Source organism: Crinia signifera, chromosome 3 (genome assembly GCF_055691185.1).
Source record: "Crinia signifera chromosome 3, ASM5569118v1, whole genome shotgun sequence".
NCBI classification, from domain to species: Eukaryota; Metazoa; Chordata; class Amphibia; order Anura; family Myobatrachidae; genus Crinia; species Crinia signifera.
Window position 1 is genome coordinate 133710864 of NC_139219.1, and position 15614 is coordinate 133726477.

Sequence of the window (15614 nt, forward strand, 5' to 3'; positions counted from 1 at the left end):
GAGAATTGAGATATGCTTTTGAGTTTTAGGCTCTCTGCTGGGTATGGGTAATGGGTATGAGTAGGGATGCAGGGGTGTGCTACCACGGACAAAGAGTAAATAGTAACAAATGGGAGCCTGAAGCGTGGTGAGGGGACACGGAATACATGTAGAGTAATCTGCGTCCTCTTGCGAGGCTCGCTACGCTCGCCACACTTTGGGCTCGGTGGCTTGCTGCGCTCGCCACACTTTATAAGATCAACTCCACGCCGACGTGGATAGTGGGGGTATGAAAAGGTCGGGAGGATGCGTAACCACGTCCTCTCGCTGGGCTCACTGCGCTCGCCACGCTTTGGGGTGACGTGGATAGTGGGGGTGTGCATGAGTGCTTTTAAAATGAAGTACCATCACATCTCATTGCATGGGTGCTTACACAATCGCATCGCACTGCAAATGGCATGCGATGCGATCCACAGGCAGGGGTGCACTAAAAATTAATTAAGGAAAATCACATTTCATCGCATAGCACCGTAAAATTGCATGCGATGCGATGCGATTTCACTACGCAGAATGGCCCACTAAGCAAATGGCTTAGTGGGCGCCCTGCAATACACAAGTACCGAGAAGTTGCTGGGAATATAGAGCCTTATTCTGATTGCATCGCTCCCTCGCTTGTTTGCACGGGGAGTGATATTTAGCATCTGCGCATTTATGCACATGTGCAGGCACTGGCTTGAGTGGGCAGGGCGAACGGCCAGCATTTCATGGGTGTTCCCATGAAAACACTGGGCGTTCCCATGAAAATGCTGGGCGTTCCCATGTAAATGCACCCATGACGCAGGTGAGGGGGCCGGGCAGCTGACATCAGCAGATGTCAGCTGCCCGCCCATTTCCCGTACAGGGAGCACGCAAATGTAATACACCAGAGAGGTGTCTTGCATCTGCGTGCGCTTTCCAAATCATTCGTTAGTCGCCGACCATCGAATGATTTGGCCCCCGCACCCAAGGCTGCGAATGGATGTTTATGCTAAAGGCGGCGTTTCATCCACTAGCAATACTGCGAATTTCGCAGTGTAGTGTGTGGTCCAGAATAAGGTCCATAGTGTGGGCACCATGTTCTCAGATAGGAAATATATCAAGTGATATAGAGGAGGCGCTGCGCTTCGAGCTGGTATGCCAAGTAGCTGCTATTACAAAGTACTGGGGGTAGTAACTCCCCCCTCAAAAGAATACAAAGCAAAACAATAGGTAACAGCGCTAAACACCGGTATTAAAATAATTATATATTGAATATAAAAACTACCTTATAATCAATGTTTAAAATAAATATTAAATTGAAAATATCACATATACTGTTATATTTACCAAATGGTTCCACAGTTACGTGTTGGCATCTGAGTTCAACTTAAGGAGTCCGTTCCTAATTTGCACAGTCCAGTGTTGTAGATGTTAAAGATGGTATTTAAAGAAAGTCCAGGTACCTCAAAACCTTTTGGCCGCAGGGGTGTTGCATGCCCCAATCCTCCGGAAGGTGTCTACGGAAAAGGATGCTGGCCAGGTGTATTGCACGAGGAATGGAGAATCCTTGGAGGATGTTGGCAGTCCCTCATGCTGGCAGAATACAGGGCTTGTCTGGTTCCAAAATGTTCGCGATGGCACAAAGTAGCACAAGTGGGTACGCAAGGGTGTCATCCCGACACGTTCCGCTGCTTTTTCAAAGGTGAGAGACCTGCAAAAACAGTAATCTTTGTGACACAAAGCCAGAGTCTACTGCACTGCCGGAGTGGAGACAGTTCACAGGCCCTCTTCTCTCTATAACCACCCAAGGACATCAGTAATGTAATCCGGCCCATCCACAAAGGCTGGTTTAAAATTAAGTATTTTGCATAGGCTCAAACCCGTATTAATATTGCTAATTCTGGCGCTGAGCTCAGTTACTGGGCCACTGCAAAATGTTCCCAGAGGTGCACTGTATGACATTACACCACATTAACCCACCCTGTCTGCTGTTCATCAGAGGCTCCGCCTCTTCTCAACCCTGGCACAGCAGCAGCTGCCACTACCAGTAATATACACCATGATTCATTTACCATTTATTAATACATTATTAGTGTTTTACTTACCTTTTTCTGGTGTGCAGTTCCTTCATCTCAAATCTCGTGCTGGGGCCTGTTATTTGTCCTTTCTAAATGTCTCAAATAAATTATCTATGGTGTAGAAGGACTTCTTCTCAGATGTATTCAGGTTCAGACTTCCAAACTGATTCTGAATTGTAGGGGGTCTGCTGGCACACTGTGCACCTGCTGCAGCCGGTCAACTTGTCATCAGTGTTTCCTATAAACACGTTTCACCTAGCAGACTTTGGGCCTTATTCAGCTGAGCTCAGTACAAATTTGTTTGGAAAATGGGCAAAACCATGTGCACTGCAGGTGGGTCAGATGTAACATGTATAGAGAGAGAGTTACATTTGGGTGGGGTGTGCTGAAACTGAAATCTAAATTGCAGTGTAAGAATAAAGCAGCCAGTATGTACCCTGCACAGAAACAAAATAACTCACACAAATGTAACTCTCTCTGCACATGTCACACCTGCCCCACCTGCAGTGCACATGGTTTTGCCTATTTTCCAAACAAATTTGTACTGAGCTCAGATCTTAATAAGGCCCTTTCTGCGTATAGCAGCGCTAACCTTCAGCACCTGCTCATGTGGTTTTAGCGTAGAGCGTGTGATGTCAGGGGAGAGTGTGTGATGTTGGGCCAGATATGCCTTTTACCATGGCACTGCCGAGTAAGTTTTTGGCTATGCAGTGCCTTGGACATATTTGCACAGGTGCGAACGGATGTGTAGCGGCTAGCCGGATTCAGTATGAAATCCCGGCGGTCGGGATCCCGGCGTTCAAAATCGCGACGCCGGAATCCAGACCGCCGAAATCCCGACAAGGGGGGGGTCGTGGATCGCCCCCCCTTGCGGGCTCGCTGCGCTCGCCACGCAGCGGGCCCGGTGCCTCGCAACGCTCGGCACGCTAATTTATTCTCCCTCCAGGGGTGTCGTGGACACCCACGGAGGGAGAAAGTGTCGGGATTTCAGCGGTCGGGATTCCGGCGTCAGGATTCTGAACGCCGGGATTCTGAACGCCGAGATCCCGACCGCCGGGATTTTAACTGCATCCCGGCTAGCCATATACATCCATTCACACAGCGAGCACATTGATTCACAAGGTGGGATTTCACATTATTAGGGCAGCATCTTAACTGAACTCTGGCCACGCAAATTTACGGCCGTGCGGTCAGGTCTGAATCAGACCCTTAAGGTGCCCACACACTAGAAAGATCTGCGATCATAAGATGTGCGCATAAATTAGCCTTCAAATCTTTTGTCCGATCTGGACAAAAGATTTCAGGCAAGCGCACATCTTTACCAAAGATTTTTCGGTACTTATGAGTTATCTGGGCGCCCGATTTTTTGATTGTATGCCTTAAGTTAAGGCATACAATCAGATGCGATGCGATGCGATATCGCATCGCATCGCATGCGACCATCGGATGCGATGACCCGATTTTTCCATAGGAATCAATGTTAAAATGGACTGAGTCCATTTTAACATGGAATTCAATGGGAAAAAGGGGTCCTTTTCATACCCCTACTATCCAAGTGGGCATGGAGTTGGATATAAACCTGTGGCGAGCGTAGCGAGCCACCGAGCCCGAAGCGTGGCGAGCGAAGCGAGCCCCGCGAGGGGACGGTATTCTGTGTCCCCTCGCGGGGCTCGCTACGCTCGCCACGCTTCGGGCTCGGTGGCTCGCTACGCTCGCCACAGGTTTATATCCAACTCCATGCCCACTTGGATAGTAGGGGTATGAAAAGGACCCCTTTTTCCCATTGAATTCCATGTTAAAATGGACTCAGTCCATTTTAACATTGATTCCTATGGAAAAATCGGGTCATCGCATCGCATCCGATGGTCGCATGCGATGCGATGCGATGTGCCCGATCCGACCCGATTTAGAAATCGGGCGCCCAGATAACTCACAAGTACCGATTTTTCTTAAGATCCCGTGTGCGTTCCTATGGATCTTTTGTTAAATCTTCTGATCTTTTGTGCAGCACGTAAGATCAGAAGATTTAGCAAAAGATCCACGGGAGCGAGCATCGGACGATTTTCGACCGATTTTCGAAAATCGGCCAATCGGCCCAAAAATCGTTCTAGTGTGTGGGCACCTTTAGAGAGAACAGATATGAGACTGCCAGTGAGGGATTTGTGCTAAAGGAGCTGTACACAAGGAGAGGGTTCATATATTTAAATCAAGTAGGAGTTTTACCAGCAAGGCTATTCATTGACATAAAAACATTGCCTGAGGCCATTCATTGTTTACTAATTAATTACAGAGTAATTTAATGTAGAAAATAGATACCAAGAGGTATTATGGAGAGTGATGAAATTGGTGTCTTGTTTCAATGGACAATCTTTTTCAGATGGGCAAAACCATGTGCACTGCAGGTGGGGCAAATGTTTCTGCAGGAGACTCCCTCCCTGAAATAGCAGCAATCTCCCTCTCTCCCTCATTAGTCTACCAATCTCCCTCATTTCACCTAGCCCACATTACACTGTTACATTTTTTGGTGGAAAAAAGGAATGAGAGATAGATACATTTACATTGAACCATCAGCACCATTTCCCAGCACTTTAGCAAGTACAGTAGCTCTTACTAACTGATTTGGGGCTCATCTACATATGGATATGTCATTTTATAAGATTCCTCTCAGATGTAGCAGTACACAGCCACGCGTCTAGGTGCCATGTTCACAATCTCTTTTCACAATCCCTCCATATATGGATATAGACACGCCCTTTGGGTGGGGCATGACACACACCCTCAATGGGGCGCTGTGTAAAATTCTACTACCAACTATGATCTCCCTGAAACTAGTTTTGAAAAGTAGGCAAGTATGGTTCAAACTGAAATCTAAATGTCAGTGTACTGCAGTGCACATGGATTTGATGGACTTGATTGCAGCAAGGCTATTTAGCAGTGCCCTGCGATCAGATAGCTGCCATCCAGACAGAGTGAAAACCCACCCTGTGCAAGTCGGTGAATAGCTTACAAAAGTCACGCTGAACGGTATCGATTCACCATCGACTGATTTTCCCAGTCTGTATGTAATGCAGAACATATTCTGCCTGTGCAATAAAAACATGCTGATCAAGACTAGAGCTGATGTCACACACCCTCCTTAAAAATGCCTGGGCACCCCTGCGGTTTTTCTTGACACTCCCAGAAAATGACCAGTTACCACCCACAAACGGCTTCTTCCTGTCAATCAACTTGCGGGTGGCTTGCTATCAGAAAAGACGCAGATGCGTAGTCAGAATAACCCCCATGGTTTTGTCCATTTGAATCAGGCCCAATCTACCAATATAATTATTCCACATACAGTACTAAAAAAAAATTCCACCTTATGTTCCTTTTGTTTAATAAATAATTTTATCCTGAAATACACTTATGGTTGTAAATAACAAGAATGTAAGAATGTTGCTATAGTAACATTTGAAATTTCACAGTTTGCGACATACAAATACTGAACGTCCTAAACCATTGAAAAAAGGACTCCCCTTGTCTCATTTAATCAGAGGGACACAGATTATGTCCAATCCCTTGGATTTATCTGGTGCCTTTGGATAAACTGGGCAAAAATTGGATATGATATGATCAGAGGCGTAGGGAGGGCGGAGCCAGTGGAGCACATGCTCCGGGCGCTGAAGGGGTGAAGGGTGCCGAACCCCCCTCTCCCCCGCAAATGAACCCCGGGCCGGGAGTCGGACCGCTTTGTCAGCCCAGCCGCTGTTCCTGCGGCTGCCCTGCCCGGCACCTGCCTGCTCACCCACCCGTCCCAGGAACACATGGAGATCATGAAAGGAGTACAGAAGGCAAAGAGGCAGAGGCATACAAGGGGGCTGGAAGGGGCAGATAGGGCACAGAAGGGTTTGGTTCTACAGTACCGGGTGTAGAGCAGCCCGGCTGCTCAGAGACGAGTCAGTATATTCGGCTGCTGTGCTGAGTGACTGCTCTGCCCCTGGTCTGCCCACCACGAGCCACGCCAGTCAGCTCAGCCACATAGCTACTATCTGATTGAAGGATGGCCTGCTGGTCGACTTGCTCTGCCTGGCCCTGACTTCAGGCACTGTGGGCAGCAGGTGAATCCGACTTATACTACAGCCGAGTGGCAGCAGCAGGCTTAATTGGCAGACTCGGGGTGGTAAAATGGGCTGTACCACTTACAGAGGGGTTTGATCATGGCTGCAGTCTCAGTCCTTCACTGTGACAATGTGACTAAATTAAGCAGCAAGGGGCTCGGTCAGCCACACCACAGAGAGCCTTAGCCAGCCATTTATCATTATATCCAGGCTTTAAAAAAGTAGTATGGGGACTGTGTGTGCCCCCCTCCCCTCGCCACCTTCACTCCAGACTTTGACAAGTTCAGCAGGGGCGATAAAACATGCCCTTGCTCCGGGCACCATGGCACTTAGCTACACTGCTGGATATGATGGAAGATAATCTAGCCATCTACATATGCCTAAACTTTGATTTAAAAAAACAGCCTTATTAAACTATAGCATCAAAAACAGTGTATGATATTTTTTATAGTACAGTACATTCTCAGTCTCATCTATTAGGATCAGACAATCCATCTTCAGTCATTGGCACATTATTAAATTGATACAAACAGAAAATATACTGACAGTTTCTTGGCGCAGATAAAATCTCTCTTTTCCTGGTACTCTTAGTTTTACCCAAAAAGGAAAAGAAAGAGACACACAATAGTGTAATACAGTTAAGGACACCAAATAAAAAAACACTGTTTTTCTCCAGGATTTGGTTATAACTGGACTCGTACCCGTTAAGGTGGTCTACTTTTTTAGGGTAGACATATCATGTATCTTTGGGGGGTGGTAACGTCACCGTAAGGATTCAATACTCATCCAGAGAATATATAAAATAAAACTGGTATAGTATAATACCGTTTTTATTCAGAATAAAACATAACACATTGGGTATAGCACAGCGGACTCTCACCGAGTGTGTTGGTCCACAACACAAGTGCAGACAACAAAGCAAGTGTGGTAAATACAGGCGTCCCTGGAAGCTCCACCTGATGTCGGTCTGTCGTGGTCCACCCAATTTCCTCCTCGCCAATGTGTTTCAAGACCAATAGGTCTCTTTTTCAAGGCACAAGGAGGTGAAGCAAATGTCCCTATACTTATACCCCAAATGGGGTGATCCTAATTTGGGGTATAAGTGTGATATTCAATCAATAAGGTATCCCTCTTGTGCATTTGCTAAAAAAAGCTCCACCAACGCGTTTCCCCGCCTTCTTATTCTCAGCGGCTTCTTCAGGGAGAGAAGTCAGATGCGATTTCCACTGAACTCCCCCTGGACCTTCCTGGGAGTGGTTCCATACCATTTTGTACTTTTGTGCTATTTTTGCATAAGGTATATCTAGCCACAGTAAAAATGTATGAGATATATCTTATTGTATACAATTGTAACATAAGATATATCTGATGGGCTGGATTAGGAGCTAGGGGGACAGGAAATGTCAGTCAAACTTCCTGCGATACATTGAATGCAATATATAGCATGCACAAAAAGCACTCCATTTTCCATCCATTTCCATGCGATTCCGACAAATCAGTGATGTAGCACTAGCGATCTAGGGGCTTCTAAGCGACACTCACAAAACAGCGCATCGAATCGGATGCAAAATACATGTGATTTGACACTTTACAAATGATATATAGACCCACAAGGTCGGAATCACATGAATTCCTGCAAAATTGTTGTAGTGTATGAGGGGCCTTTATTGTCTCTACTGTGCCTGCAGACAGTATGGCTATGATTGGCTAGTGTCAGACTGAGGACTGAATGCAGCGATAGGTGCACATGCTTAGCAAGTATGGCCAGTCATCATTATAGGTGCGGTCAGCAACCACAGAGACTTGGCCAATCATTTACATAGGACATAACCTGCAGACAACATAGATACCATAATGCATGGTCTGGGCCCCGTTATATATATACAAATATTGGAGGGAAGTCTTTGATGGCCTGTGCATAAAGTTACATTTAGATAACATTTGACTTTTGGTATGGTAGCTTATTTCTTGATACTTCATTTCATCCTTAAATATACATATGGTTGTAAATAACAAGAATGTTGCTATAGTAACATTTGAAATTTCACAGTTAGCGGCATACAAATACATACTTTTCAATCTGTTAAAAGTTTAAATATATTAATAGGTTTTTCTCAGTTCACTGCCAACCCATGGAGGAGTGCATCAAAAGAAAAAATATTATTTTAGACAGAGGGAAAGATTTATATTGTTTTCATGTTTTATTTACTATTTATATGTTTATTTAAAGTGTCAGTTTTTTCTTTTCCGCTCTCCATACAATAGTCACACCTCATTGCAAACCTAAGTGAAAGTGAGATTTTTCAAACAATGTTGGTAAACCACGTTTATGGAATCATAAATTATTTTAAAAGAAAATAGTTCTTTGGAAAAATAGAATTCCTAGGGATAAATGTAATAATTTTTGAATTGCAGGAATTGGCGAGTTCCTTAATCTGCCCTATGGTTTAAAGAGGCAATAATTTCAAGTCAAACCAGGTTAAAAGGTTGTTATAACCCAGTCAATGATCTCCCCAGTATTAGCGACAGCCTCTGGGCTGACACACTGACTACATAGTGCAGGGCCCTAATGGGGAGCTGGTTAGCACATACAAATGTGTCCACATACGTCTTTCCCTAATTTAAAGGGAATTTAAAGCCATGTGACCAAATTAGTCATGCAATCTAATCTGCGGCATTGCCCTGCCTTTTGACGGATTTTAAGATATGCTACTTTAATCTGTTTTTGTGTACAAATTTGTTTGGAATCCATCCAATATCTACATTGTGGTGGAGTGTCTTAGCCATGCTAAGCATTTCATTCCAAATTAAGCAAAAACAGAGATCCTCAAGATGTGCAGTATATAAAATATGTGCCAGCTGCTGGTCCTCTGGTCTTGGCATCACTGGATCTACCACAGGTGCAGCTCAGGGGACACTAGACATCACTCTCCTTCTAAACCCTCCCCCAGACTCTCATTGGCTAGGTTTGAAGGAGAGTGAAGCTCAGGGGGTGCAGCGGTGGCTGTTATAGACACTGCACTGCTGATCCCCAGGAACCTGGAAGTACATCTTTTCTATATAATAAGTTGAAGACTCTGTGTGCGTGTGTGTGTGTGTGCGTGTCCGTCGCATTGCGGACACACCGTGGCACTCAGAAACACCAAATTTAGCAACAAGATACCTCTGGACCCGGTGGTGTGCACCTCGAAGCCGTTTTTGTGAAATTTCACTTAGAAATTTAAAAAACACCAAGTTGTAATTTTCCTTCATTGATGTTCTGGGGAAAAGATCGATGATCTGGGAAACCGTTTGCGAAGGAACAACTCCACACCTGATTTCATTGCTGTCATTGAGTATGAATGACACATTCCCACATAAGTTGAAGAGCCTGTGTGCGCGTGTGTGTGTGTGTGTGCGTGTCCGTCGCATTGCGGACACACCGTGGCACTCAGAAACACCAAATTCAGCAACAAGATACCTCTGGACCCGGTGGTGTGCACCTCGAAGCCGTTTTTGTGAAATTTCACTTAGAAATTTAAAAAACACCAAGTTGTAATTTTCCTTCATTGATGTTCTGGGGAAAAGATCGATGATCTGGGAAACCGTTTGCGAAGGAACAACTTCACACCTGATTTCATTGCTGTCATTGAGTATGAATGACACATTCCCACATTATGGTGAAGGCTTTAAACAATTAGGAAATAATTGAGGATATACATAGACCACACAACACACACACACACACATTGTACACGCACACACACACACACAGTACACCACATACGCACACATAGCACACAACACACATTTATACGTAGAGCACCTCACACACTTACACATTGGACAGATACACACACACACAACACACCACATGCAGTACAACACAAATCCATACACACTACAACACACATCCAAAAACAGTACAACAAACACACAGAACACACACACTTAAACATTGCCAGAATACGCAAAGCACACTACACACACATATATACGTAGCACACATCACAAACTTACACATTCGGCAGATACACACAACACAACACTCACAGTACAACACACACCCACATTCACTACAACACACACCCAAAAACAGTACAATACACAAAACACACACTTAAACATTGCACAGATACACACAGCACACTACACACACACAGATTTATACATAGCACACATTACACACTTACACATAGGGCAGATACACACAACACACACACATAACATACCTCTAACAGCACAACACACACCCACATTCACCACACACACCCAAAAAAAACAGTACGACACACACACTTAAACATTGCACAGATACACAAAGACACAACACACACATACTGTATATACGTAGCACACCTCACACACTTACGCATTGGACAGATACATACAATACAACACACACAACCACATACACTACAACACACACACAAAAACAGTACAACACACACAAACACACAGAACACATAAAAAATAATTTGCCGTTTATTTAACCGTCTGTACCGGCAAATAAAAACTGTACCTAATGTACCGTTTCTACTTTGTTCCCCATATCCGTCTCTCCAGTCCTCCAGCCTGTCACTGCGCTCCCCGGCCAGTTGCACTGAGAAATCTTTGTCCTGGCCAATGCACCCATTGATCAATACAAAGTGGGTACACTGCACTCACCCTGTTAGTCAGTTGGACATCAGGCACTGCTCTGCCTTAAGGGTTTCCCAGACTCTTTTGGTTCATAGATAATGTTTGGTCGATGGGCATGAGCACTGCATGCATTTGTTTGAATGTTATGAGTGTAAGAAGTTGAAGAATAAGACTGAGATGAAGATTGGTCACGTTATAGTGTACAATTTACTCAATAAATCGTGAAAAAAATATGTGTACATAGAAGTACAGTACAATCAAGAAATGAAAGTAGGATTAAAAAATAAATTCTGATTCAAACTGATAATTGTTTGGATGGCGGTGGGTTGCGAAACAAATCTATAGGTGGAGGGGGTATGGATATTGTGGGCATAATTGGTGTTTGGTACACCTACAGGGGGTCCCCAGTTGATGAGAAATTCTCACTACAGTGTCACCGTAGGGGGATTTCCAATTGGGGTTCAGGTGGTCTTTTAGGGACCCCTTTACAATCCCGTTGGTCTCTTCTCCTGGAGCCTACGGTCTCCCTCAGTGATTGACTATCATTAAGGGAGACTGTAAGCTCAATGAGAAGAGACCTACAGGATTGTAAAGGGTCCCTAAAAGACCACCTGGACCCCAATTGGGAACCCCATATGGTGACACTGTGACCGTGACACTGTAGTGAAAATCTTATCAATTGAGGGCCCCCTGTAGGTGTAACAAACACCAATTATGCCCACAATATCCATACCCTCACCTATAGATTTGTTTCACAACCCAACCCATCCAAACAATTATCAGTTTGAATCAAAACTTATTTGTTAATCCTACTTTCATTTCTTGATTGTACTTCTATGTACACTTACATTTTTTTCATGATTTATTGAGTAAATTGTACACTTTGTAACATGGCAATTCTTTTTCTCTGTCTTATTCTTCAACTTCTTAAACTCCAAACCTTATCAATGCATCCATTGATGATTGTGATGGCTGGATCAGTGGATTGGCCCGGCGGGTGTAGGGAAGAATTTGACCCATTGCACCCATTCCCAGTGGTGCATTACAGTGGTGCGGATAGTGTGCGTCGCGTCATGACATCATGTGGCCAGGCCCGCGGGCCTGCTCCCACACTCAGGGGCTGCCCCACTGTTTGGTAGAGATGCTCGGTGCATGTGCTTTACAGATCCCCAGACCTCAGAGACTGCTGCAGGCAGGTTCGGTGAGGGGAGTGGCAGTGGCAGAGAGCAGTGAATTTTTAATTAATTATGGTAAGTAACGCCCGCCCCGGACCCCACGCACTCAGCGCCTGTAATTACACACCCTAGAAACTGTACCATTGAAAGTATAGAAATTGAGGTGTGGACATGTCCCTTTCTGATTTTGTACCGATTTCTGACCCTCAGATGTTGGAGGATATGTCATACAGTAGGTGCTAAATCTCAGGAGTGGATGTGGAATTCATCAACACATACAAGTTTTCAACTCAGGAGCGTTTTGTTTCAAACAACAACACCACACCTGATTTCATTGCCATCATTGAGTATCAATGCAAACACATTCTAACATTATGGTGGAATCTATAACAAATTACAATCTTAGGTCTTTGTAACAGCATACTGTAAGATGACATTTTTCAGCAATTTTGGAAATAAAGAAACCCCAAGGTTTTCCCGGGCAACGCCTAGCGGGTCAGCTAGTATGTTACATAAATCTGTCCATGTAAAGTATGTTCATATGTGCTAACCAGCACACCCCCTGAAAAGTGTGGTGTGAGCTGCAGCCGGGGATCAATTTCATGGGTGCACTACCTGATTTTCCTTACACTATCCTGCCCCAGGTATTTGCCAGCATCCTCTATCTTAAGAGGCAGAGTAGAGTGTAAATGGCAGCCATGTTGAAGAGAGTACATTCATGCAGTGTCTCAGTATGCATTGTTGACACAATTATGGGCAGTATTCAATTCTCTGACGGCGAGTCCGGCCAGCAAGCGGGCAATATCTGCAAAAGTCTTCAAAAATTATTTAATTAAAAATTGTTTATTTCAATCTCAATCCAACATAAGGATCTTAGCATTTTCATTATTGCAAAGGATACACAGTCCCAAGGCTACTTCTTAATGCTAACTGCCTAGCAGACTATTCTGGGAAGAGCGCTATTTGTGACAGAGACTTTGGAAACCAACTACATCCATGCATCCTTGAATCCTAAGCAAGATGATTTCTAATAGTGTTTGGTAGAGTTGTACCTGTGTTATAAAGGTCAAGTAGATTTTTATTAACTTTTCCACTTAACAGAAATACCATATATACTCAAGTATAAGCCTACTTTTTCAGAACATTTTTTATGCTGAAAAAGCCCCCCTCGGCTTATACTCGAGTGAGGGTCCCACTTGAGTCAATAAGTTTTTTCTGCCAGTTTTTTTGTTATAAAATTAGGTGCCTCGGCTTATATTCGGGTCGACTTATACTCGAGTATATACGGTATATTAATTTCTTATTTTTCATTCTCAATGCAACTTTGTGTCAGATGCCAGATTTAATAGACAGGGTTTTCAAAACATTGTCACTATGGCCCTTATTCTGGTTGGTGCGGTAATATCCGCGTGCGTTCGGGCCGCCGATGTTTTGTGTCTGCGCATGTGCAGAGGCGTCTCTGCGCATGTGCGAGCGGGGCGTACGGCCAAATCCCGCATGAAATGTGAACACTCCGAACAGGGGGTGGAGAGGGGCGTGAAAGGCTATTTGGGCTCATTACCATATGCATACGCCCCGCGTTTCATGGGCGTTCCCATGCAAACACTGGGCGTACGCATGGTAATGCGGCCGTGACGCACGTGTAGGGGGCGAACATATGACATCGCCGGATGTCAGCTGCCCGCCCAGATCCCTGCTTTTGCACGGAAAAATGTTCGTGTGGTCTGTGGTTGCGGGAGCTGGTGGACCATTCGGTCCTGCAGTCGATGAACTGCGACCATCGAATGATGGGGGAGGTTCCCTGAGATGGAGGAGGCGTATTCCATGAAAAATACACGTGCGGTCCGTTCGGCCAGCTTCTTACCGCATTCGGACGGAGTGAGCGATCCGTACGGAAGGCGGGGTTTCGCACGCACGGTCCTGGCCGCATATTCGGATCCGGCCGCACCGATCAGAATAAGGGCCTATAGGTCAGTACTGTATGTCTTTTTGTCTATGCAGTTTCAGTACTTAAAGTTAATGGTCATAGATCAGTGTTTTATACTTGTTAATATGTTTCTGTAACAATATTATATTGTTATTTAGAGATATATGTACACTAAGGTTTTAGCTATACATACATACATATAGATTTGTTAATTATTTTTATCTCTTTTCACACTGAGATTTGGGCCCAGGTAATTTCCAGGCAAACTGGGTCAACCCGGGTCCTTTCTCTGTGTGAAAGAATCTACTGTACATGGATCCAAATTGCTAGAGAACTTAGGCCCGGTTGCTATTAGGTTATCCCAGGTCTGACCCAGTTTGCTTGCAGTGTGAAACGTCTGTGACCCGGGTGTTTTGACTTGGGTTACCTTTCAATGCTGCTCAGTGTATCTGGAGACCTGAGACATGGTGGGTTCAGTGTGAAAGAGGTTGAACCGTTAACAGCGCCAACCATGGAGTGCAGGTGGGATTGCTAACCACATATATACATACATTTTATCATGTAACTAATATATGTGCTTTATTAATACCCCAAGGATTGCTAGCGCTAAGTGCATTGGGCGATGGAATCAGCTGTAAGCCATTACATACTGTTAAGCCCACCGCTGGACTCCAATTGGTTAGTTTAACAGGAGTACACTGGCGAGTTCCACATATATATATTACATATATCGAGCATATATATTACATACATAATATGTATGTACAGTATAAATGTAGATACCAATCCCCCCGCATTCCATGGTCAGTGCTGCAGCCGCCACTGACCATGGTGCAACCTGGGGCCAAGGTGCAGTGTGAAAGAGGTGTAGGAGCTGTGACCCAGGTCCAACCATCTTCAATAACCTGGGAAAAAGCAGTGCCAAAGCCCTGGCTTTGGTCTGAAACTGGTATTACAGAGGCTACATTTGCAAACTCACCAAAACTTAAAATGATTGGTTGCTGCTCTACCGCTAAAGATGAAGTACAGTACAGAGATCATACTGAAATCCTAGTTTATTCTTCAGCCTCAAAATGCTTCACCAGATGCCCAGGCCTGTAATTTGCTTACAATCACTAATACTGTGCAACATTTCCGTGAAGTTATGTGTATGTGCTGTTAGAGCTGCAGCAGCTATCTGTATACAGCAAGCTGAATACCTATGCCAGGGGAAGGATGCCATTCACCCAGAAAAGGAAAGTATTGTGTTACTAGATCTGTGTGTCAGGATGCCATTCAAGGATTCCACTTGGACATTTCACAAGCAACCATTTGCCGAATATTCTTGGTAAGATGATTGTAACATTTGAAACTTTGCAAATCTGTGCAGAAATTATACTAATGACCATGTAGCAATAACTATGCATGTCTTCATTACAGTTACATTACACTTAGCAAAACTATTACTTGCATCAGTCTGCAAGCAGTTGGAACCCATCACATCCTGACACCTTTGTACAGGTATAGCTGGGCAAATTAAAATTTACATGTTATAAAGTTTTTTACGTGTCACAAAATGAAATACAAGACTGTAAAACCAAGCTGCATAGCTGTCTAGGAACAGCAAAAGACTGTGTCAAGAATACATACACCTTACATATTTTGGCCTATTAATAATGATGAGCTACACATATGTATCCATTGTCACCAGACGACATGAAGACAGCAGGAACCAGAGTTA

At 44.4% G+C, this 15614-nt stretch overlaps 1 protein-coding gene across 1 annotated transcript in view; it reads left to right on the plus strand.

Annotated features, from left to right (window-relative positions):
- The window catches only part of AIG1 (androgen induced 1), a 235233-nt gene that overhangs the window by 77018 nt on the left and 142601 nt on the right, over nucleotides 1-15614 (plus strand). The window lies entirely within an intron of this gene.